The sequence below is a fragment of the Euprymna scolopes genome, chromosome 46 (assembly GCF_053919585.1).
Source record: "Euprymna scolopes isolate OS-2025 chromosome 46, ASM5391958v1, whole genome shotgun sequence".
NCBI classification, from domain to species: domain Eukaryota; kingdom Metazoa; phylum Mollusca; class Cephalopoda; order Sepiida; family Sepiolidae; genus Euprymna; species Euprymna scolopes.
In genome coordinates this window covers 106,101,927-106,127,975 of record NC_136527.1, presented here as the reverse complement: position 1 = coordinate 106,127,975, position 26,049 = coordinate 106,101,927, and positions in this window count along the sequence as shown.

Below are 26,049 nucleotides of genomic sequence, written 5' to 3'. Positions count from 1 at the left end.
TTATTACTACTACTACTTACAAAAATGACCGTGGGGTAATTTACGTGCATAAGCACAAAATTATTTTATAGAAAACAAGAACCCAAGCTGGGTAAACTTGGGTCCTTGTACCGGAAAAAATATCCAGTAAATAACACGTTGTTTAGTAATATATATATATATATATATATATATATATATATATATATGGACAAATGATTAATAAAACATGTTAAAAGACTGCTTGAAAAAGAGTTAAAAACATATTTAATTTTTAAAAAGGAAGCACAAGATAAGTGGATAGTCCTTAATCTGCGGAGTTTCGAAGAAATACTCTCCTTCTCATCAGAGGGCAGGAATTAGCAAAATGCAAGATCGGATTTTGCATATAAAAGTATTTAATGAAACTACAAGTGAGTCACAGATCTTACTTGGTTAAAAAGGGGTGGGGTAAGGGGAACAGGAGGCAAAAGAAAAGTGATAAAAAGATTTCACATGAATGGATAGTCCGGTCAAGGGTAAACATCCAAGAATGGTAAATCCAAAACGGTCGAATTTAAAATTTCAATCCAATGGGTAAATTCCAAATGGTCCAAAATAATTCAAAAGGCAGAGTTCCTTGGAAAAAAGCGTAAATGGAATGAATTCCAAATCATTAAAAGAAAAGCACTGGAGATAAAATTTAAAACACGTCTGTCAAGGCTGGATGAATCAAAAAATTAAGGTTTAAAAAAAAAAAAACGTAAAGCGGTGAAAGTTTAAATTTGAAAAGCAAGGTCAAACTGACCCAGACAAAAAGCGCGAAAGTTAGCGTTAATAATTAGGTCAGCTTAGATATGCACGTGAAAGTCCCAGAATTAAATTAAGAAAACTGATCAGAAGAACAAATAAATGGCCAAGTTTAAGAAATGGGGCGTCTGTTATATATATATATAAAAAAGTGAAAGTAAATAAATAAAAAAAATAAATAAAAAATAGAAAATGATATATATACACACATACATATATATATACACATACACATACATATACATACATACAGACACACAAATGCACACATACATGTATATACATACACACACGCATATAAATATATATACATATATGTATACATATACAATAACACACACACACATATATACATATATATACAAACACACACGCATGCATAAATATATACACATATCCAAAAACATATACAAGTTAAACAAAAACATACATACTTACATACAAAATAAAGGGAGGGAAAGGTCAGTATCTACAAACTCCGGAATAAGGCAAATAAATGTGTATGTAAATGCATATAGTGAAATATAAGTAAACAAATACATAGAATAAAAATGAGTAGGTTGATGTATATAATTAATAGGTATACTTATACCATAAAACGGAGACAGCAGATGGAAAACCGGCCAAAGAAATAAAGAAAAACAAATAAAATTAAAAATATAAAAAGCTTAGAAGGTAAGATTATAAAAAAAAAATTATGGGAAAAGATATATATTTGAAGGGTTAAATTAATAGCTATGTGATTTCAAATTTACCATATTTAAACTTGGACATATGTTTGCAATAGGAGATCAGTTCGTTTTTAGAGTTTATTATATTACTATTTTTAGCGGAGGTTATAATAGTTATAGCTTCAGATGTACAGAGGTGACAAGACTTAGATCCTGGAGTGTAAGACTTAACTTTTTTTAGGATGGTCCATTTAATTGAAAAGTGGGTATTGGCAGAGTTAAGCTTTTTAACCAGTGTAGTTAGAGAAGTTCCCTGGTTATTATTTGAATTTTGGTTATTGAAAGAAGAAGTGTGATTTGAAATTCTTTTCTTTATTAAAGTTGAAGTAGCACCTATATATGTATATGTTTTATTAATAGCTCGGGGTCGAGAATTAATATTAATTTGTTGATTTATACTGGGAAGACAATTTAAATTTTGTTCATTATGACGAACAGAGGGTAGGACAGTAATTGTAGCAGGATTGGTTTGGAGGGGATAATTAGTGTTATCAGTGTTAGGATGGCTGCTATGAAAAATATTATTATTATTATTATTATTATAGCTGGTTGTATGATTGAAAATAGAGGGGCTGGTTGATTCGTTTGTTGGATTAATAATTATATCAGAGGGAGGGTCGGAGGAAGGATAATTTGGTGGCAAAATGTTATTGTCTATTATGGGAGAATTGCGTGGGAGCTCTGTAATTGTACATGGATATATTACATCTTTATGGATGCAATCATTATTGAGTGGGCAAAGATGTTTGTTAATACAGTTGCAGTTTCTTTTTGGTTGGATTGGGAAAGGGATTTTTTGGGCTGATTTAATTTTTTTGTTATTAGATGCTAAGATTCTTTGTGCTAAATTAGGCATAGTAGAATAAGAAATTCTTATTGAGTTTTTATTAAAAATTGAACTATATCTGTGTGGGTATTTGAAAGAGTTTTCTACAATATTGAAGAATTCTTTAGGTATATTAGTTTTAACATTTACGTTAAATGGAGGATTAAACCAAATATTTTTCTTTCTCCTAGTGCGACAGGGTGGGTTAGAAGTATTACGATTAGCATGTTGGTTCGGATTATATTTGTGGAGTGGACCATTGCTATTGATGGCAGCAGATCTTGTTATTTGAACTGGTTTCTTGCGAGTCATATTGTGTGTGATTACAGATTTAAGACGGCATACAGGTGGAGCATAATGGTTTTCATTGTATCCTGAATTCCCTAAAGCATTATTGAAGAAAGTAGCATTTTGATTAAAGGTTTTTTTATCGGCTGAGAGCGTAGAAATTCTTCTAGTGACGGATGGTACTATAGATTTTATAATTGAACTGGGGTGGTTAGAAGATTTATGGACGTATAAAAGCGTAAGGTTTGGTTTATGATAGGGGCTGTAAGTTTCAGTACTAAGATTAAGTGTAATGTCTAGAAAATCTGAAGTTTTTTTATTTGGTTCAATAATTATAGAAAGGCCAAAATTATTTAAAAAGTTATGTAATTTTTTAATTGTATTATTATATTCTTTTGGCCTGGCTGTTGTTGTAAATAGAGCATCATCTCTATAAAGGCCCCCCTTGGATATGTTTAAAGTGGTATTTCAGTTCTTTCAGTAAGAAGAGTCCCACTAAATCTGTAACCTCGGCAGAGTCGGAAGCACCCATTAAGATGTAAAATTATTAGGGGTATCTTTTCTAGTCCAAAACTTATTGTTAAATTGTATAAGGGATTTTCTGGCTAGGAGAATTAATTTAATTTCCAAATGAGTTAAGTCAGAATTTCTTTTAGCAAAGATTAGGGCCTTATTTAAGAGGATCGGTGAAATTGATTGATAATAATTGTTAATGTCAAAGGTTATGAAGTTAAGGAGGTGTTTGTTTTTAAGGGAAACAAACCAATTAATTACAGAATTCGAATCTTGCCAAAGGTGTGTGTGTATGTATATACATGTATGTGTGCATTTGTGTGTCTGTATGTACGTATATGTATGTGTATGTGTCTATATATGTATGTGTGTGTATATACATAATTTTCTATTTTTTATTTATTTTTTTATTTATTTACTTTCACTTTATATATATATATATATATATATATATATATATATATATAACAGACGCCCCATTTCTTAAACTTGGCCATTTATTTGTTCTTCTGATCAGTTTTCTTAATTTAATTCTGGGACTTTCACGTGCATATCTAAGCTGACCTAATTATTAACGCTAACTTTCGCGCTTTTTGTCTGGGTCAGTTTGACCTTGCTTTTCAAATTTAAACTTTCACCGCTTTTCGTTTGTTTTTTTTTAAACCTTAATTTTTTTTATTCATCCAGCCTTGACAGACGTGTTTTAAATTTTATCTCCAGTGCTTTTCTTTTAATGATTTGGAATTCATTCCATTTGCGCTTTTTTCCAAGGAACTCTGCCTTTTGGATTATTTTGGACCATTTGGAATTTACCCATTGGATTGAAATTTTAAATTCGACCGTTTTGGACTTACCATTTTTGGATTTTTACCCTTCACCGGACTATCCATTCATGTGAAATCTTTTTATCACTTTTCTTTTGCCTCCTGTTCCCCTTACCTCACCCTTTTTTTAACCAGATAATATCTGTGACTTACTTGTAGTTTCATTAAATACTTTTATATGCAAAATCCGATCCTGCATTTTGCTAATTCCTGCCCTCTGATGAGAAGGAGAGTATTTCCTCGAAACTCCGCGGATTAAGGACTATCCACTTATCTTGTGCTTCCTTTTTTAAAATTAAACATGTTTTTAACTCTTTTTCAAGCAGTCTTTTAACATGTTTTATTAATCATTTGTTCATATTATAAGCTCTATTTCCTTTTCGGTTTTATTGAGCTTTTACATCTGGCTGAGTTTATTTTACTTGTAAATATTAACTCTTTAATATTTCTAATATATTTTAAGTTTACCATTTTGATTACCTTGGTAAACTTATTGTAATTTATATATATATATATATATATATATATATATATATATATATATATATATATATATAACTCTGGGTGGAATCAAGATGATTAAGCACAAATTATTTTATAGAAACTACAGTCACTTACAAAACACGCTCCTCTGACATGTTAAGAATGGCTTTCAAAATAATAACATTATTATTATCTCAGCACGGTAACAAAAAAATATATAAGTATGTACATATAGGGGAAAATAAAGCTCTACTTTTTATTGTGCCTGTATTGAGCTTTTTTATTTAGTTGGGATTAATATTTATATAAAATTTAAGTTTATCTCTGATTATATCGAGTAAACATTTATTTTCTGTTGTATTGATTGTACATATATATATATATATATATATATATATATATATATATATATATATATACTAGCAGAAGTACCCGTCATTGACTGGGTTCAAAAACAGGGGTTCAAAAACAGCCTACAGAAAATGGACTGTGGTTGATGAAAGTATGATAGGTTATGAAAAGGGGGGGCTTGTACAGAAATAGGTTTTGATACTCAAAAATTTTACCCTAAGCAAAGTCTGGTGGGGGAACCAGTTTAGTCGCCGGTGACCCGACGATGAGGCAGGTAGTACTGGGTTACATGGTACCAGTAGCATATGACATGTCCTGACTACTAATACATACACACATACATACATACACACATACATACAGACAGACAGACAGACATAAATATTAAACGGTTATATATGTCGACATAAAAAGGGATTTTCAAACGCAGGACAATTTTTACTAATTCATCACTGATTTTTTGTAGCATGGAACTTTTGTTTGTTTATTTGTTTTTTGGTTGTTTTGTTTGTTTATTTTGTTTGTGTTTTTATCCAAAACGAATTTGCTTTTGACGGATTACGTTTAACGTCTTTTAAAGAAAAAGTAGTTAGCCATGTTTCTTTATTTTTTTTTTCAGAATAGTGGTTGTATTCTCAAATGTAAGAGCGTAAAAAGACTGCCGTTATGCTGTGTAAAGTGTTTCATATATACACTTGTGCCCGATATTATTCATACCCCTCGGATCTTTGAGATTTCTATAAGAATATTGCTCAAACCAGAAGGTAGACAATATTAAAGGGATTTCAAACAATAAATCAAGCATAAGCATTTAATTTAAACTCAACAAATAAATAAATTATGCAAGTTTGAAACATTATACAAAGAAAAACAATAATGGCACTAGTTCAAAATTATTCATACCTCTCTTACTAATAGTCAATAGCATGCCCTTTATTCTTAATAACTGCCTGTAACCGTTTGGGATATTTATCAACAAGGTTTTTACAAGTATCAACACTGATTTTTGACCATTCTTCAATGCAGTAGTTCTCCAAATCCCTCAAATTTCTAGGTTTCCGCTTTTTAACCTCAGTTTTCAATATGTGCCAGAGGTTTTCGATAGGGTTCAGGTCGGGACTCTGGCTAGGCCATTCCAAAACATTAATTTGATTATCCTCAAACCATTTCTTGACTATTTTGGCAGTATGTTTTGGATCATTATCCTGTTGAAGGACCCAGTTTGGTCCTAAATGGAGCTTCTCCGCATCCTGTCTAATGTTTTTCTGGAGTATCTCCAAATATTGCTCCTTCTTCATGGTTCCATCTATCTTGACCAAACTACCTGGACCACTAGCCGAAAAGGAGCCCCAAAACATTAGGCTACCACCACCATGTTTCACCGTGGGTATGGTGTTCTTTGGGTTGTAAGCTTCTCCTTTCTTCCTTCAAACGTAAGAAGCATCCATATGGCCAAACAATTCAATTTTTGTTTCGTCAGTCCACAAAATACTTGAGAAAACGGACTCTGGAGAATTCACATGGGTCCTAGCAAACTTTAGACGTGCTGCAAGGTGTTTTCCGGTGTGCAATGGAGTCCTTCTTGGTCTTCTTCCTTTCAGACCATTTTCATGCAGAGTCCTTTGCAATGTTTGCCTTGATATTTTTATGCCAGAAGACTCCAGATTTTCTAAAATGTCCTTATTAGTGGTGGTTGGATTTGCATTAACACTTCTTACAATATTCCTGGTGGCTCTAGCAGACAGTTTCCTTTTCCTTCCTCTACCAATCAAGTTGTTTGTTGTGTGGTGGCTCTGGAATTTTTTGATGATGCTCTGTACTGTTGCTGTAGGGACCTCAAATTTCTTGGAAATTGACTTGTAACCTAAACCATCCTTATGTGAATTCACATTTTTAGTCCTAAGATCATTACTAAGCTCTTTTTTCTTCCTCATTCTAATAATTTTTATTCTTTTATTGGTTTTCAGTTGATATCATTTTAATTTCTGAAAAATGCAAAAAAACGAAATGAAATTAATCAAAGGTTGTATAAAAGCATTCAAAATAAGAATCAAACAGAAAACAAACAGTCAGAAACTCGATTAATACTGAAAAAATAAGGGGGTATGATTATTTTTGAACATTGCAGATTTTATAAATAGCTGTATATTTCTTTTATTACAAGTATCCCGAGATTTTAAAATGACGAAAATGATCAGAAGAGGTTTATTAAGAATATGTATCAATATGGACGTAAACAATAAATTCTTACAAAAGTTACACCTAATAAACTCAATTTTCAAGGGGGGTATGAATAATATCGGGCACAAGTGTATATATATATATATATATATATATATATATATATATATATATATATATATATATATATATACTAGCAGAAGTACCCGTCGTTGACTGGGTTCAAAAACAGCCTACAGAAAATGGACTGTGATTGATGAAAGTATGATAGGTTATGAAAAGGAGGGGGTTGTAAAGAGATAGGTTTTGATACTCAAAAATTTTACCCAAAGCAAAATATGATGAAAGAAAAGATAATTTTCGCGAAAATATATTTTTTATATCAATTTTGTTTCCATTCGTAGCCAAGAGTGACCAACAAAATGATGTTTCCTTAAAAAGAGAAAATTGTATATATATATATAGTGCAAGTGGAGAAGAAAAAACCAGAGTTATGCAAAATTTGTGTCGAAAATTGTCTAAAGTTACGACTTTTTTTTTTTTGGCTTTCACTTTAATAAGAACGTGAATTTATGAGGTGAATTTATTCGACACAATATGATTCAACTTAAAAAAATAAATAAAAGCAAACGTGAATTAAGATTAAAGTTAAGGTGTTATTGTGGATCCTCACCCCTTTTAAAAAACCTTGTTAAACTTTGTGACATATTTAAATTCTATGGAGATCAGGCGCGAACGAACACCCAATAATTTTATCATACCATATTTTTTCAAACTAAAATATAATTATCAAAGTATACTTACGCAGATAGATATGAAAAGTCTTTCTTAAAGTCTGTGCGATATTTCCATGGAGTACAGGCACGAACGAAGACCCCACAATTTTATTATACCATCCCTATTTAAGTTGAAACATACTTATCAAAGTATTCTTATGTACATCTATATCCAAAACCCTTCTAAACGTTTTTTTTTTCATTTTTTATTTCCATACTTTGGGGGCCAGGCGCGAACGCAGACCCCACAATTTTAATGAACCACCATTCTGCCAGATCAAACATACCCATTTCTATGTCTCGATACATCTTCTATCATTATATGTAATCTTTTTTTTAAAAAAGTCAACCATATAGGAGCCTAATCGTGACAACACACACACACACACACACACACACAGACGTTCAGCTTTATATTATATATATATGCAGTTGCGAAAATTAAAAAAAAAAATTTTTACCCACGATCTTTGGGACATAATTGCATTTTAAGCACAAAATTATTTTCTAGAAAATACAGTTGCGAAATTATCAAAATAAAAATTATCGTTTACCTACGTTATTAGTTACCTACTTGCGGTTTAAGAAAGTATATCTCATTTAGATTTTCCGCAAATAAGTAGTTTTTAGAAAAAAATCATTAGCATTCACCTACGTTATTTGTGACATATTTGCGTTTAAATGAAAAAAAATACTGCATCATCACTGTAAGCAAATAGTTTTTCGATTAGGCAATACACACACACACATCACACACACAGATACAGACACACACACACATATATATATATATAAATATATATATATATATATGTGTGTGTGTCTGTATCTGTGTGTGTGTATATATATATATGTGTATATATGTGTGTGTCTGTGTATGTGTGTATATATATGTGTATATATATATATATATATATATATATAGTAATTTATAAAATATATATGGCGATTAAGCTACACTGAATATTCTGCGTTTCATCCACTATAGGATTCGTCAGGCTTATGCGCGAATTCTGTGGTTGTTTCTTGTTTTTATATATGTTGAGGATTTTAGTTAGCCAATCAGCTTTCTAGTATACACCGCGGCCCTTCCTATCAGCCAATGGGCATGCATTTTATCGAACAAAGGATCTGTTTTTGAACTAGGTTAGTGGCTTGAGGTAGACGTTTTCCTCCCTTTTTATATATATATATAAATATACATATGTGTACACACATACATGCACACATACATATATATATATATATATATACATATATGTGTGATCGTTTATGTATATTCATGTTTATTTAATTTATTTATTTGTTTGTTTTCTATTGTTTTTGTTAGTTTTAAAGCTATTTTGCATCGCTATCCTAGAGTAAGTTTTATTTTGTGAACACAGTTGTTTGCTATTTCTCGTCTACAGTTTAATAGATTTTGGGGTTCTTTAAAGTACAGTATAGTAAATTTTTCATGGAGGCATAATTTACATGGATCGTCTAAATGTCTGCACGTGGTAGCTTGTCTTATTATTTTCCATTCGACTACCGGCGAATGTCCGCTTTCTTTGAGTTCCCAGTATTTATTCGCTAGTGTTGTTTTTTTTTACGGTGTTTTTTTATTTTTGAATGTACTTTTGTGGTCATAGTATCGGGTTTTGAAATCTAAGGAAGTCATGCCTACGTAATATTTCTTGTTATTCGGGTTTTCTTTCGCAAATATTGTTGCTTGATAAACTGCGATTTTTGTTAGACATTTATTTTGAACTGGGCAAAGTGTGTGGTGTCTACAGTTGCATTTATCTTGTTCGTTATTAGTATTTTTTTATGGTATGGTTGTTCTGACCGGGGTTGGTTTGTTATTATTATTATTATTATTATTATTATTATTATTATTATTATTATTATTATTATTATTGTTATTATCATTATTATTATCATTATTGTTATTATTATTATTATTATTATTATTATTATTATTTCTGCTATTGCTGGTTTTATTTTTGTCATGGTGTCTACTTTTTATTGTTTATTTGGTTGTTGTTTTTTACATTGTTTTCATTTAGTATTTTGTTATTATGTGCTTTAATTATCATCTCTAAATTTTCGCAGCAACTGTAAGATAACTTCAAGGTATTTTTATTGAAGATTAAGTGTTAAACTACTGACCTAGTTCTAAAACAGATCCTTTGTTCGATAAAATGCATGCCCATTGGCTGATAGGAAGGGGCGCGGTGGATACTAGAAAGCTGATTGGCTAACTAAAATCCTCAACATGTATATTAATTTTATGTGAGTAAATGAAGTAGTTATATATATATATATATATATATATATATATATATATATATATAGATATATATAGATATATATAATAGCAAAAGTACCCGTCGTTGACTGGGTTCAAAAACAGCCTACAGAAAATGGACTCTGATTTATTAAAGTATGATAGGTTATGAAAAGGAAGGGTTGTAAATTTGGGCTGAAAATGGACTCTGATTTATTAAAGTATGATAGGTTATGAAAAGGAAGGGTTGTAAATTTGGGCTGAATTTGGGGGTATCAAAACCAAAGCAAAGTAAAAATAAAATAGATAAACCCCATAATTTATTATACCATACCTGTTCACACTGAAACACTTATCACAATATTCTGTGGATACCTCGATAATTTCCACGATCAGACCTTGTACCCTTTCCTTTGTACAACATAACTAAGACGGCATCTACCCAATCTTGAGCAACCGGGTCACCCTGCCATACTGACAGTATCAAAGAGTGGACCACACAATGTACATTGACACCACAACAGAAAACTCCTGATGAGCATTTTGTATTAGACAAACACCCTCTTCGTCCAAATTTGATCATAGGAGCTGGATTTTCAGATAATTATTATCATTAAACGTTTCTGCTAAAAAAAATGATTAACCTACCTTTGAAAATGTGCTCCTGCTATTACTGGTGAGCTAATGAATGTTATATCTAAGTCTATTGTTTTTAGTGATCACGTGTTCATACATATATATTTTTTATTTACACACCAGCTCAACGGGGATGCCATCCAGCCCAGGGGTTTTGTTCCCGCAAGAGTCGGTTCAACATCAAGTTCCAGACAAAAGGAACATTGAGGGATACTTTTTATTGCAGCAACATCAACATTGGATGGGTTATGAAAAAGATCATGAAAGTGTTCATGCCATCGATGCATAATTTCATCTGAGGTTTTCAGCAAGGTTTTCCCGTCCTTCGCCAGGAGTTGTGTAGTTGAAGAGGATTTCGGACCATAAGCCTGATGAAGCAGAGTGTAGAATGTCTTGACATCTCTATGATCGTAGGCAGTCTGTATCTCCCTGGAGAGGTCAGACCACCATTTGTTTTTTATTTGGTGCACACAACACTGAACCTCACCCCAAACAGAAGAAAAGTGGGCAGCGAGCGCTGGCTCGTTCAGAGGTGAAGAGTTGAGAAGTTTCAAATAAGCTTTCCGCTTTCTATCAATTTGAGGCTTAATTTGATTGAAATTATCAGCAAACCAATCTCTATATCTGGGAACCTTCAATCCAAGAACTTCAACACCTTTTTGGTATATTGTATCTCTTACTGTCTCCCAATCACAATCTGAGAAATCCATCGTTCAATTTGGAAACATCAATACGTTTAGGCACTTTGACACCATTGAAACGGCTTTTTTTGCGAACTGTAATTCTCAGTTTAGCTCTGACCATTAAATTATCAGTACCACAGTCAGCACCTCGCATTACTCTAACTTTGCAAAAATTTTCAAGATCACCACGTCTACACAGTATGTAATCAAGCAAATGGCCATGTTTAGATTGGGGATGGAACCAGGTCTCCTTGTTTTTCTGGTGAGAAAAAGTGTTGGTGATAACAAGATTTAGTTCACTGCAGAGATGGAGAAGCAGCATACCATTTGAATTGACTCTACCAATGCCATATGGACCCAATGGAGACCAAGTCTCATTGTCTGATCCAACCCATGCATTGAAGTCACCAAGGCGAAGTAAGAGTCGGTGCATAGACAGAAAGCACATTCATATAACAACCAGCAGCAAGGGGCATTCTCAATGTCATTGCACGGTCATTTATGCCTACTGGCTGTTCGATCTTGTCAATTAAGGAGTTCTTAGCTGCAAAACCAACACCAGCCTCACGCCTCTCCTTTTCAGCTCTACCAGACCAGAAGATCGTGTAGCCCGACTCGCGCTCAACCAGTTGATTCTCACCTGCGAAACGTGTCTCAGAGAGTGCAGCAACGTCTATATTGTATCTTTGCAATTCCTTAGTCAAAATTGCAGTCTTCCGTTCTAGTCTTTTACCATTGTCAATAAGTGTTCTCACATTCCAGCAGCAGAGCTGGAATGGGTGTCATTTAGCATAATATCTTATGTTCCTGTTAATATGGACAGCAATCGCCAATAGGACATTTTTCTTCTTTTTTTTTTTTGACAAATGTCTGAGGAAGTATCTGTACAAAGATGTTATTCCAGCTTTGTACGACAGCTAGTCTCTCTCTCGGTTCAAAATGTTGATATCCAGCAACAAGCAAGAGCAAGATAGCCAGCAACAAATCAAACTGCAGACCAGCTTAATGCGGGTACTGGTCTTCCGCTTTGTGTTTTTAGATTAGAGATTTGCTTCTCCTAGAGAGGCTGCCTTCACCATGGCTTTCTGGAGCCCTCTCCACCCCAGATAAAACAAATCCATTGCATGCAACATATAAAACAGAGCAGTCATGAATCTTGGTGGAGGTTTGTTGTTTTTTTGTTTAAAAACGGTATAATTCCTAAATGGTCATGACGATAGTGATGATGTTTACAAATCAATGAATACACACGATAATAAAAATGAAAACAGATCCAACAGATGTATATATATATATATATATACATATATATATATATATATATATATATATATATATATATATTCAGAATTCATCGTCAACGATAAATTAATCTAACTATCAGGATGCTAATCATTTTAACCAATAGAAAAAAAAGGATAAATAATTTGCCAATTTTAACCAATGGAAAAATGCATACATAATTAACCAATTACGGACCTCCTCCTCCCCCCCTCCAAAAAACTTTATAAATCGTTCAAAACCAGTTAGATTAATTCATCCCTGACTATGAATCCTGAAGGATTGGAAAGTACTCGGACTCATGATAAATATGGTGATTACATCAGCCAGTTCCCAACAGAAGTGAAGACTGTTATTCAGGAGTTGGAAATGGTCGAAAATTGAATTCACAAATGATGAGACATAGGTCATTCTAAGTCACCGCATATTTGAGGGTCGTAAGATAAATTAGTTTTTCCCGTTTCTTTATTTAAAGAAATGTTATCTACTGGCATGCGAGTTATTTACGACTTTTTTAAGAAATTTTCAATCGACTGGCGTGTAAAGTCTCAAAGGCTGTATATATATATATATATATATATATATATATATATATATATATATATATATGTATATATATATATATATATATATAGCCTTTGAGACTTCACACGACTTTTGTATTTTGTTAAAACAATATATATATATTTTGTTAAAACAATATATATATAGATAGATTTTGTTAATATATATATATAGATAGATTTTGTTAAAACAATATATATATATATATATATATATATATATATATATATATATATATATATTGTTTTAACAAAATCAAGACATCAAGGGATAGATTGGTTGAAACAAATAGTATATTTCATCGTAAGTTACAATTGTTTCAAGACTATTCGGACAAATTCAAACATTATGTCGTTTGAAACTTTTCACATAAACAGCGTATCGTCAGATTACTGCTTATGTAAAGACAAATTGAAAAAAAAATGTATTTTTTAACTGTTTTCCTTTTCGTTTACAATTCATGACTAAATATCATAAATTGTTGTTTCATCTAATGCATCAACCATCAAATTTCTAGCTTTGCTACAATTATAATTTGCTGATTTCTTACTGTCCTCTGATGAGAAGAATAGCAAGATTGGCATTCTTTGAAACTCTGCGGAATAAGGACTTTTAAAATTGTTTTTGGAGTATTCTGTCGAATATTAAATTAAATTGTAAATTTTGATTTACAGTTTTAAATTCGTTTATTTTCCCTTATAATCAGCTCTACTGTCTATTGCGTCTGTATTGAGCTCTTTTATTTGATTGGGATTAATTCATTAATATATAAATGTTAATATTTATAGTAAATTGAAATTTACCTATGATTATAAACATTTCTTTTCCGCTGTATTCATTGAACATGTATATACACACACGCACACGCATATATATGTCTGTATGTACGTATGTGTGGCACTACCACACACACACACACACACACACACGCACACGCACACACACACATATATATATATATATATATATGTAAAAATAATGTACTTTCTTTGAAGAACTGATCACGTGATGCTGGGAAATAGCCTCCCCAGGGGAAAAAGAAATAGGAAAGCATAGAAAATTCAATGTTCGTCATTAGAAAGTATTGGTAGCTGTGTAACGCAATCAAGATGCCCGACCACACGCAGGCAAGATGGCAAGGGGACACAGCAATCAATCAATCAATCAATAAACGCATGCACGCACACACACACACACACACACACAAACACACACACACACACACACACGCACAAACACACAAACACACCACACACACACACACACACACACACACACACATATATATATATAATGAAAGGGGCAGAGATGGGGTGAAAAAAGTACGAGTTTCAGGATGGGCAATATTGATTCACCGAACAGAACAGTAATTATCTCCCTTTTATGAAAATTAAAATCAAGATATAATTAGAGTAAACTTTATGTTTGGAGGTCTTTTAATGTTGGCAAAAAAAAGCATTGCTCTATGATTTACATTCGAAGAAAATGGCTAAAATTGAAGCTATTTACTTAAGGGGTCTTAGAAAGAAATCGAGATTCAGGGATTAATGTTTGAAAGTTGGAATACCAAATAGATCAAATTTAATGCAAATTTGAAATGTTTAAATTGTCCACCGTTAGTCTGTGCCCATTATATGCCCCCTAAAGCTGAAAGTTGGGGACTATTTATCACTAGCAGTTCAGCCCGGCTTTGCCCGGGCCCTATTTACTGTTCATAAAGTGTGCATATGTACGGTAACGCCTACCATATAATAGGCTTCCTTAACTACCATAGAGAAAAGTTTTTTTACTTTGACCCCATTTGTGACCCCTTAACATTTATTATTTTGGGCTCAAATCAAGTTAAAATGTGTCACCCATGTCCAAGTAACCGACATCTAAAATTTCAAGTGTTTGATCCAAAATTGGCGGAGGAAGTTGGTAGAATTTTCAAAATTTCTCTCTGATAGGTTCATAAGAGTAGTGGTTGATGGGCAAAAATCAGAAGACAACAGTATTAATGCTGGAGTCCCCCAGAGGTCCATCCTGTGCCCAACTCTCTTCCTGATCTACATCAATGATCTCCCAAAACACATACTTAAATCATTCGTTGACATCTATGCTGATGACACGACCATCAATCGCAACACATCAAAGGCCATAAATGACAAAGTTCTCTCTAATTCTCTCTCCTCTGATCTTGAACGCATGGTACAATGGGGGCAGAGGTGGCTGGTCACTTTTAATGCATCCAAAACCAAGCTTCTATCTTTACATCATCAACGCTCTAATCCCCATCTGGCATCAATTGAAATGGATGGCTCTCATCTTGGAGAAGCTCCATGTTTTGACAAGCTTCTGGGTTTGACCTTTACTCCTGATCTGAAATGGAACACGTACATCAAATCTGTTACCAGGGACGCTGGGAAAATGGTGGGATCCTTCTTCCACTGTCTTTGTTTTATCGTTATTTCCATGGCAAGTGCTCGTCTGAGTTCCAATCCCTCGCCTCCCCTCGCCAATCTTACACGAGAAACACCCGTCTGGCTGAAACTTCTGTCAATAATTTTTCCCACTCTTTATCTGTGCCTAAATCCAAACGTAGATTCCATGAACAAAGCTTCTTTCTTAGAACTGCACGCCAGTGGAACTCTCTGCCGCTTGCCTGTTTCCCACCTGACTACAACTTGGATATCTTCAAGTCCAACATAAGCAAACTCCTGACGAACCGCCCCCTTAAGTAAGACACTCTATCAAAACCTGCAATACTAATGATTACTACAATACTATCTCATTGATCACTGTACACGCAATAACCCTTATCCCTGAGTGGCCTTCGGGCCTTGATAAATGGTAACCCCCACGTAAAAAAAAAGTAATCTCTTTCAACTTTGACCTCTTGGAAACATTCGCTCAAAAACTGATTAAAAAAGCTTGCTGCATGTCTGAATACTTTTTATGTAAAATTTCAAATGTTTAGACCAAAAATTGGCTTAATAGTTTGCTAGAGACCACAAATGTCAAATCGTTTTAACTTTGACCTCCTGGCAGCCAATCTTTCAGCGAAAACCCAATTAAAACGCCTGCCTTATGTCTGAATACCCTTTATGCAAAATTTCAAATGTTTAGACCAGAAATTAGCTAAGTAATTGGATAGAGACCGCAGAGGTCAAATTGTTTAAACTTTGACCCTAATTTTCACCCCTTAACATTTATTGTTTTGGGTTAAAATAATATTATGAAGTTTGATCCAGATCCAAAGAACCTATATCTAAAATTTCAAGTGTTTCGACCCAAAATTGGTGGAGGAGTTTGGTGGAGTTCAATAAAGGTCAAATCCTTGAACTTTGACCCCTTAAAAGCCAAATTTCTGGCCGAACTCAGATCAAAAAGATTTTTCCAAATCTCAATACCCCTTATGTCAAATCTAAAGTCTTTAGACCGAAAATTGACAGAGTTATTGTGTGAACACAGACAGACAGATAGACAGACACAGACAGACACACACACACACACACAAACAGACATTTTTACTTTTATAGATATAGATATAGATTGATGCGTAATACCCATTGTAAAAGTTTCACAAAAAAAATCGAAGGCATTTGATTTTTAAGAAGAGCAACGAGACAAAAAACTAAAGCGACTTTATTTTATTATATTTGAGACTAGCGGGGGTACCCGGCGTTGCCCGAGTGTTTGTTTCCGGGACGGGGGGGAGTTTTAAAAAATGTTATGGTAGGTAAGTAGGAAGGATCAAACCCGGAGTCATGAGTAAAAGTAGGAAAATAAAGTGTGAAAAAAAAAACATCTGCAACGTTAACAGTTCGGCCACCAAGAAAAGTCCATTCCAGTTGTTTAGAAAAAAAAACGACTACGGTAGGTCGGCGCGAACGTGAAAATGTAATGTGAATTGTCCAGCAAGCTAACCACTACGCCACAGAGCACTGCAGCTTAGTTTAGTGATTTTAAATAACTTCACATGAAAGAACTACGAAGCCAAACCGGTGTTCTCTTCTCAACTGTTCCTTGTGAACGATCCCCAAACGGTGTTAAGTGGTGGCAGGGGGAGGAGGAATTTATTAGAGAGAAAATATTTTACCACTTCCATTGATCTTAACCGATTTTGGCCGTGACTTCTCAGCAGAAAAAGTATAGAAATCTAAGATTATCGAGGAATTTGAGAAATAATAAGCCTATAACACACCTCAGATATTGTTCTGCCGTTTGTGCATATTATATTTCCATGAAATATCTTGATTTTTAATCCTATTAAGGTCAAAATCAGACGGGAAAAAATGAGTTCATTTTATTTATATAGAGAAGAAGAAGATGAGTAATTTATGTATTTTACGGACTGTTATCCTCATCTTCATTGTCTTGTTGCATAGGGGAACATATTAAAATATGGCGGGGGGCATAGATAACAATGATGAGGAAGATAAGACATTTATACCTATTACAGTTCTGGGATGCTTGTGACTTCATATATATATACTGACTGGGGGTGTATACAAGTTCTTAACACAGAGGAGCGGAGAACCATAATCCTCAAAGGGTTACACAATGTTCATTATAGATAATGATAATAACAATTACCTTTTCTGTTGTAACTGAATGACGACATCTACATTGTTAATCTTCTATCCCTTCGCCTCTAAGCGATTAACTGACCAACTCTCTGGCTCTCTCTTTCTCTCTCTCTCTCTCTCTCTATCTCTCTCTTTCTCTCTCTCTCTCTGACTGACTAGCTGACTGACTGACTCTATCTAACGAACCCAAAGAACTAAATGGAGAATTGTCCTTTGTCTGTGATGTCAGAAGTGTGTTTTTCAAACGTGACTAATTTCACGTGGTTATGCATGTGTTGTCCAAAACACACTTTTGCAAACAAAAGAATCCTCTCCTAACCTATTTTTTTTTAACTTAACCAATTTGTTTTTAACAATATATTTTTAAATTTCATTGTTCATTCTTTTACTGACTGTAGGGGAGATATTTCTTGAGATAGAGGAGATGGGACACATAATACTTGGAAGGGGTTACACAAGAGTTCGTTATAATTGATGATAAACACATGACCTTTTTCTGTTGTAACTGAATGACGTCACGAGACAACACATACAATACATAAGGATGACTTCTTTCTTCATCTGATCGGCCGGTTGATGAACGTTAGGAATTCACTTGTATCTACATGGTTAATCTTCAACCCCTCTAAGGAGACTCTCCTCTGACTATGTCAACTCTTAGCTGATCAACCCTCTCTGACTGACTGACTGACTGTAAAATCCGAACCCATAGAACTATATGAAGAATTGTCCTTTGTCTATGACGTTAGAAGTGTATTTTTCAAACGTGACTAATTTCACGGGGCTGTTTGTCCAAACACACTTCTGCAAACTATAGACTCCTCTCCTAGCCTATTTTTTAACCTAACCTATTTTTTAACAATATTTTTTAAATTTCCATTGTTCATCTTTTACTGACATATACATACTGAAAAGGACAATCAACTCTTTTTCCCGATGTAAACAATATTTAACTATTCTAATAGAATTTAACAATAGACTTAATTTCTCACATTCCATTTCTTAACTTTGCCTACAGGGTTCGATTCTAGGCTTATGCTCTCCTAACCTATTTTTTAACCTAACTTATTTTTTAACAATATTTTTTTTAATGTTCATTTTCACTTATCTAATAGTCTTATTTATTTACATGGAAAATGGGGACGGCCCTTTTCCATGTAACAGTCTGCCAGGTAACTTGATTATGTAGTAGAGATGACATCTATTTAATTTATCAACCTCAATCACCACCTTGATAAGGTCTAGAACTGGGAGAATGCCTTTTCCACAAGCGCCAGCAGAGGCTCAACGAATACTCGGTGAATAGTAGCAAGCAGGATGGCTTTCATGTTGTGGGAGGTCACGTTTGTGATATTATCGACGTATGATCAAACGAAATAGTCCAGCGGATTCAGGTCGGGGAGAACAGGGCACAAAGTCGTAACACTCATTTCTGAAGCCAAGCCTGGATCTCTTTGAATTTATGGACCGGAGCCGAGTCATGCTGCCACAGACATTGTCTGCCACCGGCCACCTGATTGTATCAGGGGATCACCACACCCTTCAGCATATCCAGATAAATTTTGATGTTGACTTTCAAGCCGACTTCGAAGATGTGAGGTGGCATGATGCGGTCCACATTTGAAACCACGCCAAAAACCATAACTGTGGCTAGAAACTTAGTTTTCATCACTATAGGCACGTCCCTGTAATTTGTGTTAATCCATTGATCCATTTTTAGGGTGCTGGCAATGGTCCTGTTGTCATAATTTGGATCGGTAGAGAACATGAGTTGTATAGCAGCATGTCTTCGATCTCGCTTGTTGAACATTGCGTCACTTTCATACATGATAGAAGGATCCTATCGCTGTTGGGATTTGTACACACATCACTAACTAGTAAATGGTCTGCAGGAAATAAATAAAACTTCTTTTCAGAAAACAGAAATGGAACTATGGCGTCTTTTCTAGGGCGTCAATTTTATCGTTCTACCTTCCATATAAAGTTACAAATCTGGAGACCAAAAATTGACGGTAGGGTTTGTTAGAGATACGGTCTTTGCTGATGAAGTCAGAGCTATCTCTCGCTTCATCAGCAAAGACCGTATCCATTCGGCTACCGTTAAAAATTTTGAAAATATCGAAAGGAGACAGCCCTTTTCCATGTAACAACTTTGGAAATCTCGATTCTATAATACATACGAAATCTGGACTTCTTTTTATTATTATAAGTATAATAATATATTATTATAAGTATAATAATATTATTATTATTGGTTCACAAGGAGCTTTCACACAGGTCATCAAAGATCTCTCTTTAGCCTGTGGTGTTACCTGGAAGCTGAGTGACAACAAGTCTCCTCAGATTTCCAGTACCCTTCACCTCTTTCGTTAGCATTTGCAAAAGAATTTGCACTATCGCAACAGCCGCTTACCATTGATTTCCCACTAGTAGCGACCATTGGTCTCTAGTGGAATTTGAGTGGCAATAAGCCTCCCCAAGGTCCCAGTTCTCTTTACACGTGTCTAGCAGAGCTCTGGTTAGCGTTCTCTCCTCGGTCTTTCCATCCTCCTTGTCTTTGCTGATGAAGCCAAAGCCATCTCTGGCTTCATCAGCAAAGACCATATTCATTTGGCTACCGTTAAAAATTTGCAGTTTTTGAAAAAATTACAAGTGCGGACTTTCTTTTTGCCGGCACTCTACATGGTAGCTTCCTTCAGTATAACTAGACTAGAGATACCTGCACGTGAAATTTTTAAGGCAAGAGTTGCGCAATCACAACCACACCTCTTTTGAGTCGACATTGTTAAATACCACTGGAAACAATGCCGAGATAAGCAGAGAGCACATACACATACAACGCCTAGAATTTCCTATCTGGTACTAGCCGGGCTCAACGTTGCTTAACTTCTGTGATCTGAGGAGAATCGGTGTGTCAACATTATTATGCTGACACATACATGATGATCATGATTGATGATTGCAACGTCTTGTCAGACAAGTGCCACTCCCTCAGACACTTAAACTCCATGAGCCCAAAAATGACTTCCATCGCCACAGGACCATTTTAATAGACAAATGCCTGAGGGAGTATCTATACACAGATGGTGTTACAGAGTCTTAGCTTTGTACGACAGCTAAGTCTCTCTCTCGGTTCAAAATGTTGAGATCCAGCAACAAGCCAGAGCAAAATAGCCAGCAACAAGTTAAACTGCAGACCAGCTTAATGCGGGTACTGGTCTCCCGCTTTATGGTTTTTTTAAATCAGGGATTTGCTTCTTCTAGAAAGGTTGCCTTCACCACGGCTTACGGGAGCCATCTCCACCCCAACACACAGATACATATAGATAAACACACAGGGTGCTAGTTGGCTGTTGACCCCGAAAAAGGGTTCATTCGCCCTTTGAAAGGTCTTGTTTTTAATCCTTCAGGAAGACTAGCCACCCTCCTCACCAAACAAGTCTGGTGGGGGAACCAGTTTAGTCGCCGGTGACCCGACGATGAGGCAGGTAGTACTGGGTTACATGGTACCAGTAGCATATGACATGTCCTGACTACTAATACATACACACATACATACATACATACAGACAGACAGACAGACATAAATATTAAACGGTTATATATGTCGATATAAAAAGGGATTTTCAAACGCAGGACAATTTTTACTAATTCATCACTGATTTTTTGTAGCATGGAACTTTTGTTTGTTTGTTTGTTTTTTGATTGTCTGTTTGTTTATTTTGTTTGTTTTTTTATCCAAAAGGAATTTGCTTTTGACGGATTACGTTTAACGTCTTTTAAAGAAAAAGTAGTTAGCCATGTTTCTTTTTTTTTTTTTCAGAATAGTGGTTGTATTCTCAAATGTAAGAGCGTAAAAAGACTGCCGTTATGCTGTGTAAAGTGTTTCATATATATATATATATATATATATATATATATATATATATATATATATATATATATATATATATATATACTAGCAAAAGTACACGTCGTTGACGGGGTTCAAAAACAGCCTACAGAAAATGGATTCTGATTTATTAAAGTATAATAGGTTATGAAAAGGAAGGGTTATAAAGAGATAGATTCGAATTTGGAGGTATCAAAACCAAAGCAAAAAATGATGAAAGTAAAAATAAAACAGATAAACCCCATAATTTGTTATAACATACCTGTATATATAATAATATAACACTTATCATAATATTCTGTGGATCTATATTAAAAAACCTTGTTAAACGTTGTGACATATTTCCATTCTATGTGCGAACGAACGCCCAATAATTTTATTATACCATATTTCTTTCAAACTGAAACATAATTATCAAAGTATACTTACGCAGATAGATATGAAAAGTCTTTATTTAAGTTTGTGCCTATTTCCATTCTATGGAGGCCAGCCTCGGACGCAGACCCCACAATTTTATTATACCATCCCTATTTAAGTTAAAACATACTTACAAAAGTATTCTTATGTACATCTATATCAAAAACACTTGTAAACGTTTTTTTTTATTTTTTTATTTTTTTATTTCCATATGTTGTAGACCAGGCGCGAATGCACACCCTACAATTTTAATGAACCACCGTTCTGCCAGATCAAACATACCCATTCCTGTGTCTCGATACATCTTCTATCATTATATGTAATCAGTTGTCTAAAATAGTCAACCATATAGGAGCCTATTCGTGACCACACACACACACACACACACACACACACACACACACATTCAGCTTTATATTATATATATATATATATATAGAGAGAGAGAGAGAATAAAAAGATCTTTGACTTACTTTCAGCTTCATCAAATACTTTTGCAAGCAAAATCCGATCCCGCATTTAGCTAATTCCTACCCTCTCATTAGAATGAAAGTATTTCTTCGAAACTCCACAGATTAAGGACTATCCTCTTATTTAGTGTTTCCTTTTCAAATTAGATAGGTTTTTAAATCTTTTTCAAAGTGTTTTTAACATGTTTTATTAACTATTTGCTTTATATATATATATATATAAATATATATATATATATATATATAAGTGATGGGACGATCCTGTATTTTCCCCCATTCTAATACAATTACTGATTCCATACTAAATTCCCGATTCCACTAGAATTACCGATTTAGATTCGGATTCTTTTAAAATCTCTAAATATTTCTAAGAAAGAAGCTTTGTTTATGGATTCGTCGTTTAGGTTTAGGCACAGATAAAGAGGGGAGAAATTATTGATAGTGTTTTCAGCTAGACGAGTGGTTTTCGTGAAAGTTTGGCGAGGGGGATGGCATAGATTGGAGCTCAGACTATCACTTGCCATGAAAATAACGATAAAGCAGAGAGCAAGGCCAAACTATTTGCCAAGAACTTTGCAGCTAATTCTACCCTATGTGACAAAGGCCATCAACTCCCCATATTTCCTCCTATAACACAGAACATGCTAGGTAACATACAAATATCTGTGCATGAGGTCGCCAAGTTAATCAAGAACCTTGATTCCAGTAAAGCAACTGGCCCTGACGGCATCCCGATTATAGTGTTAAAAAAGCTTCAACCTGAACTTGCTCCCATACTTACGAAACTGTTTAAGCGTTGCCTTAAGGAGAAGTGCTTTCCAACACCCCGGAAAACTTCATCAGTATGCCTTAGAAGAGACGTGCTCGTCTGAGCTCCAATCTCTAGTCCCCCCTCGCAAATCTCTTACGAAAAACACCCGTCTAGCTGAAATCACTATCAAAAATATTCCCCACTCTTTATCTGTGCCTAAATCAAAACGTAGATTCCATGGACAAAGCTTCTTTCTTAGAACTGCGCGCCTGTGGAACTCTGTTCCGCCTGCTTGCTTCCCATCTGACTACAACCTGGATGTCTTCAAGTCCAACGTAAACAAATTCCTGATGAACCGCCCCCTTAAGTAGACATTTTTCTTAAACCCCCACACTTACGTACTGTACATGCAATAACCCTTATCCCTGAGTGGCTTCCGGGCCTTGATTTATGTCTGCATCTGGTCATCAGTTCATCTCGTTTATTTAAGAGATTACTGTGTTCATACTTCAGGATTCTTATTTTTTCCTTGAGGCATAAACTGCATGTATGTGTGTGTGTGTGCGTGTGTGTGTGTGTGTGTGTGTGTGTGTGTGTGTGTGTGTGTGTGTGTCTGTTGTTATGTCGGGTTACCGGACAGTCGTAAAGTGTCATAATGTTCTTTCTGTTTGTTTTTTAAAAAAATCCCTCCCCTACTAACTTAATTCCCACCCTCTCTATAAAATGTATTAAGTGGATTGCTACTACCACCCCCTCTGGTTTTTGACGGTCGGGGCCCGATTCTTTTTCTTTCTTTATTTCAGTATCCAAAATATAATTGCCTAGTTTAGATGCTTGAAAATACCATTATTGCATCGACAATTATGTAATTTCCGTGTTATATTTTTATGTTATTGCTCTGTTTACCACATTGAGCTCTCATACCCGGATTTCCTCCTGGAATTATTCCATTATAACACTATATATATATATATATATATATATATATATATATATATATATATATATACCTTTAATCGTTGTATCTTATGCGTTTGATTTTAATTGTTTATTGAAGCTATTGTTTATTGGGCATTTTAGAATATCCCCTTTTTATACTAAGAAAATTCGTTGGTGCGAGTTTTAATATTCCATTTTTATTTCAAGGAAGCATGATAACGGTCGAAGCAAATTAGCGTATTAATATATAGATAATAATAATATTAATAATAATAATAATAATAATAATAATAATAACATTAATCATCATAAAAATAAAAATGCTAATAATATATGTGCATAATAATAACTGTGGCTATCATATTAATGACATCATTAGTAAAGGTAAAAATAAAAATAAAAATAAAAAAGATGATAAATATTTGGAAAGTAATAAAAAAGAATATCAAGTCCAAGATAGAAAATCAACTAGAAAGCTTCGTTCTTAGAACTGCACGCCTGTTAGGACTCTGTTCCGTGTTCCTGCTTTCCAACTGACTACAGCATGGTCGTCTTCAACTCCAACGTGAAAAAAATCCCCTTAAATAATCCAATTTACCAACGATTACTACGATATGTTCCCTTTTACCATGGTACATTCATTAACCCTTATCCTCGAGTGGAATTCGGGTCTTGATAAGTGGTGACTGCTTTATCTAGCTGCCCTTTTTATCTAGCTGTCTTTCTTTTTGATTGTTTTGGCGTTTTGATTTTTTACCAGCAGTTCAGCCCGGCTTTGCTCGGGTCCTATGTACTGTTCATAACTTTATGTGCATATATATATATATATATATATATATATATATATATATATATATATATATATATATATATATATATTCTCGCTCATGTCCAGGTAACCTACATCTAAAATTTCAAGTTTTTAGACACAAAATAAGCGGAGGAGTTTGGTAGAGTTTGCAAAGGTCAACTCTTTCAACTTTGACCTCTTGGCAGCCAAAATTTCGCCCAAAACCTGATTTAAAAGCTTGGCGCATGTCTGAAATTATGTAAAATTTCAAATGTTTAGACCAAAATTTGGCTGAATAATTTGGTAGAAACCGCAGAGGTAATTTTTTTTTACATTCGACCCAAATTCTGACGCTTAACATTTATTGTTTGCGCTCAAATCAACTTAAAATGTTTGATCCATGTCCAAGTAATCTACATGTAAAATTTCAAGTGTTTTGACCTAAAATTGGCAGAGGAGTTTGGTAGAGTTTTCAAAGGTCAAATCGTTGAAGTTTGTCCCTTTGAGAGCTAAATTTCTGACCGAAAACTGATTAAAAAGGTTTTCCCAAATCTCAATACCTCTTATGTCAAATCTTGAGTCGGTAGACTGAAATTTGACAGAGTAGTTTATTGGGAAATGTACACGCACAGACGCACACACAGACAAACAATTTCACTTTTATATATATACTAGCATTTCAGTCTGGCGTTGCCCGGGTGTTTGGAGGTGGTAGTAGGAAGGCAGGCTTGAACCCGTACTGCAAAGGAGGAAAAGAACGGGAAAAATCTTTGCTGTTACGACCACCGCCAAAACGGAAGTGGCGTAGGTTTTCATTAAGGCTAGACAATCGAAAAGAGAGGATGACTTTCGACAATATCGGCGAAAAAAGAGAGCCCCCCCCCTGTAGAAAAGTGTCCAGTTGAAGGTGAAGATATTAATGTTTTTAGCCAATTTTTCGATATTTGTCGTCTGAAGGGTCGAACTTTAAAACGATAATGATCTTGTGAAAATCCGTCGCCTCCGTCGAAAGTTTTAGGCAGACATGATGATTGCAACATCTTGT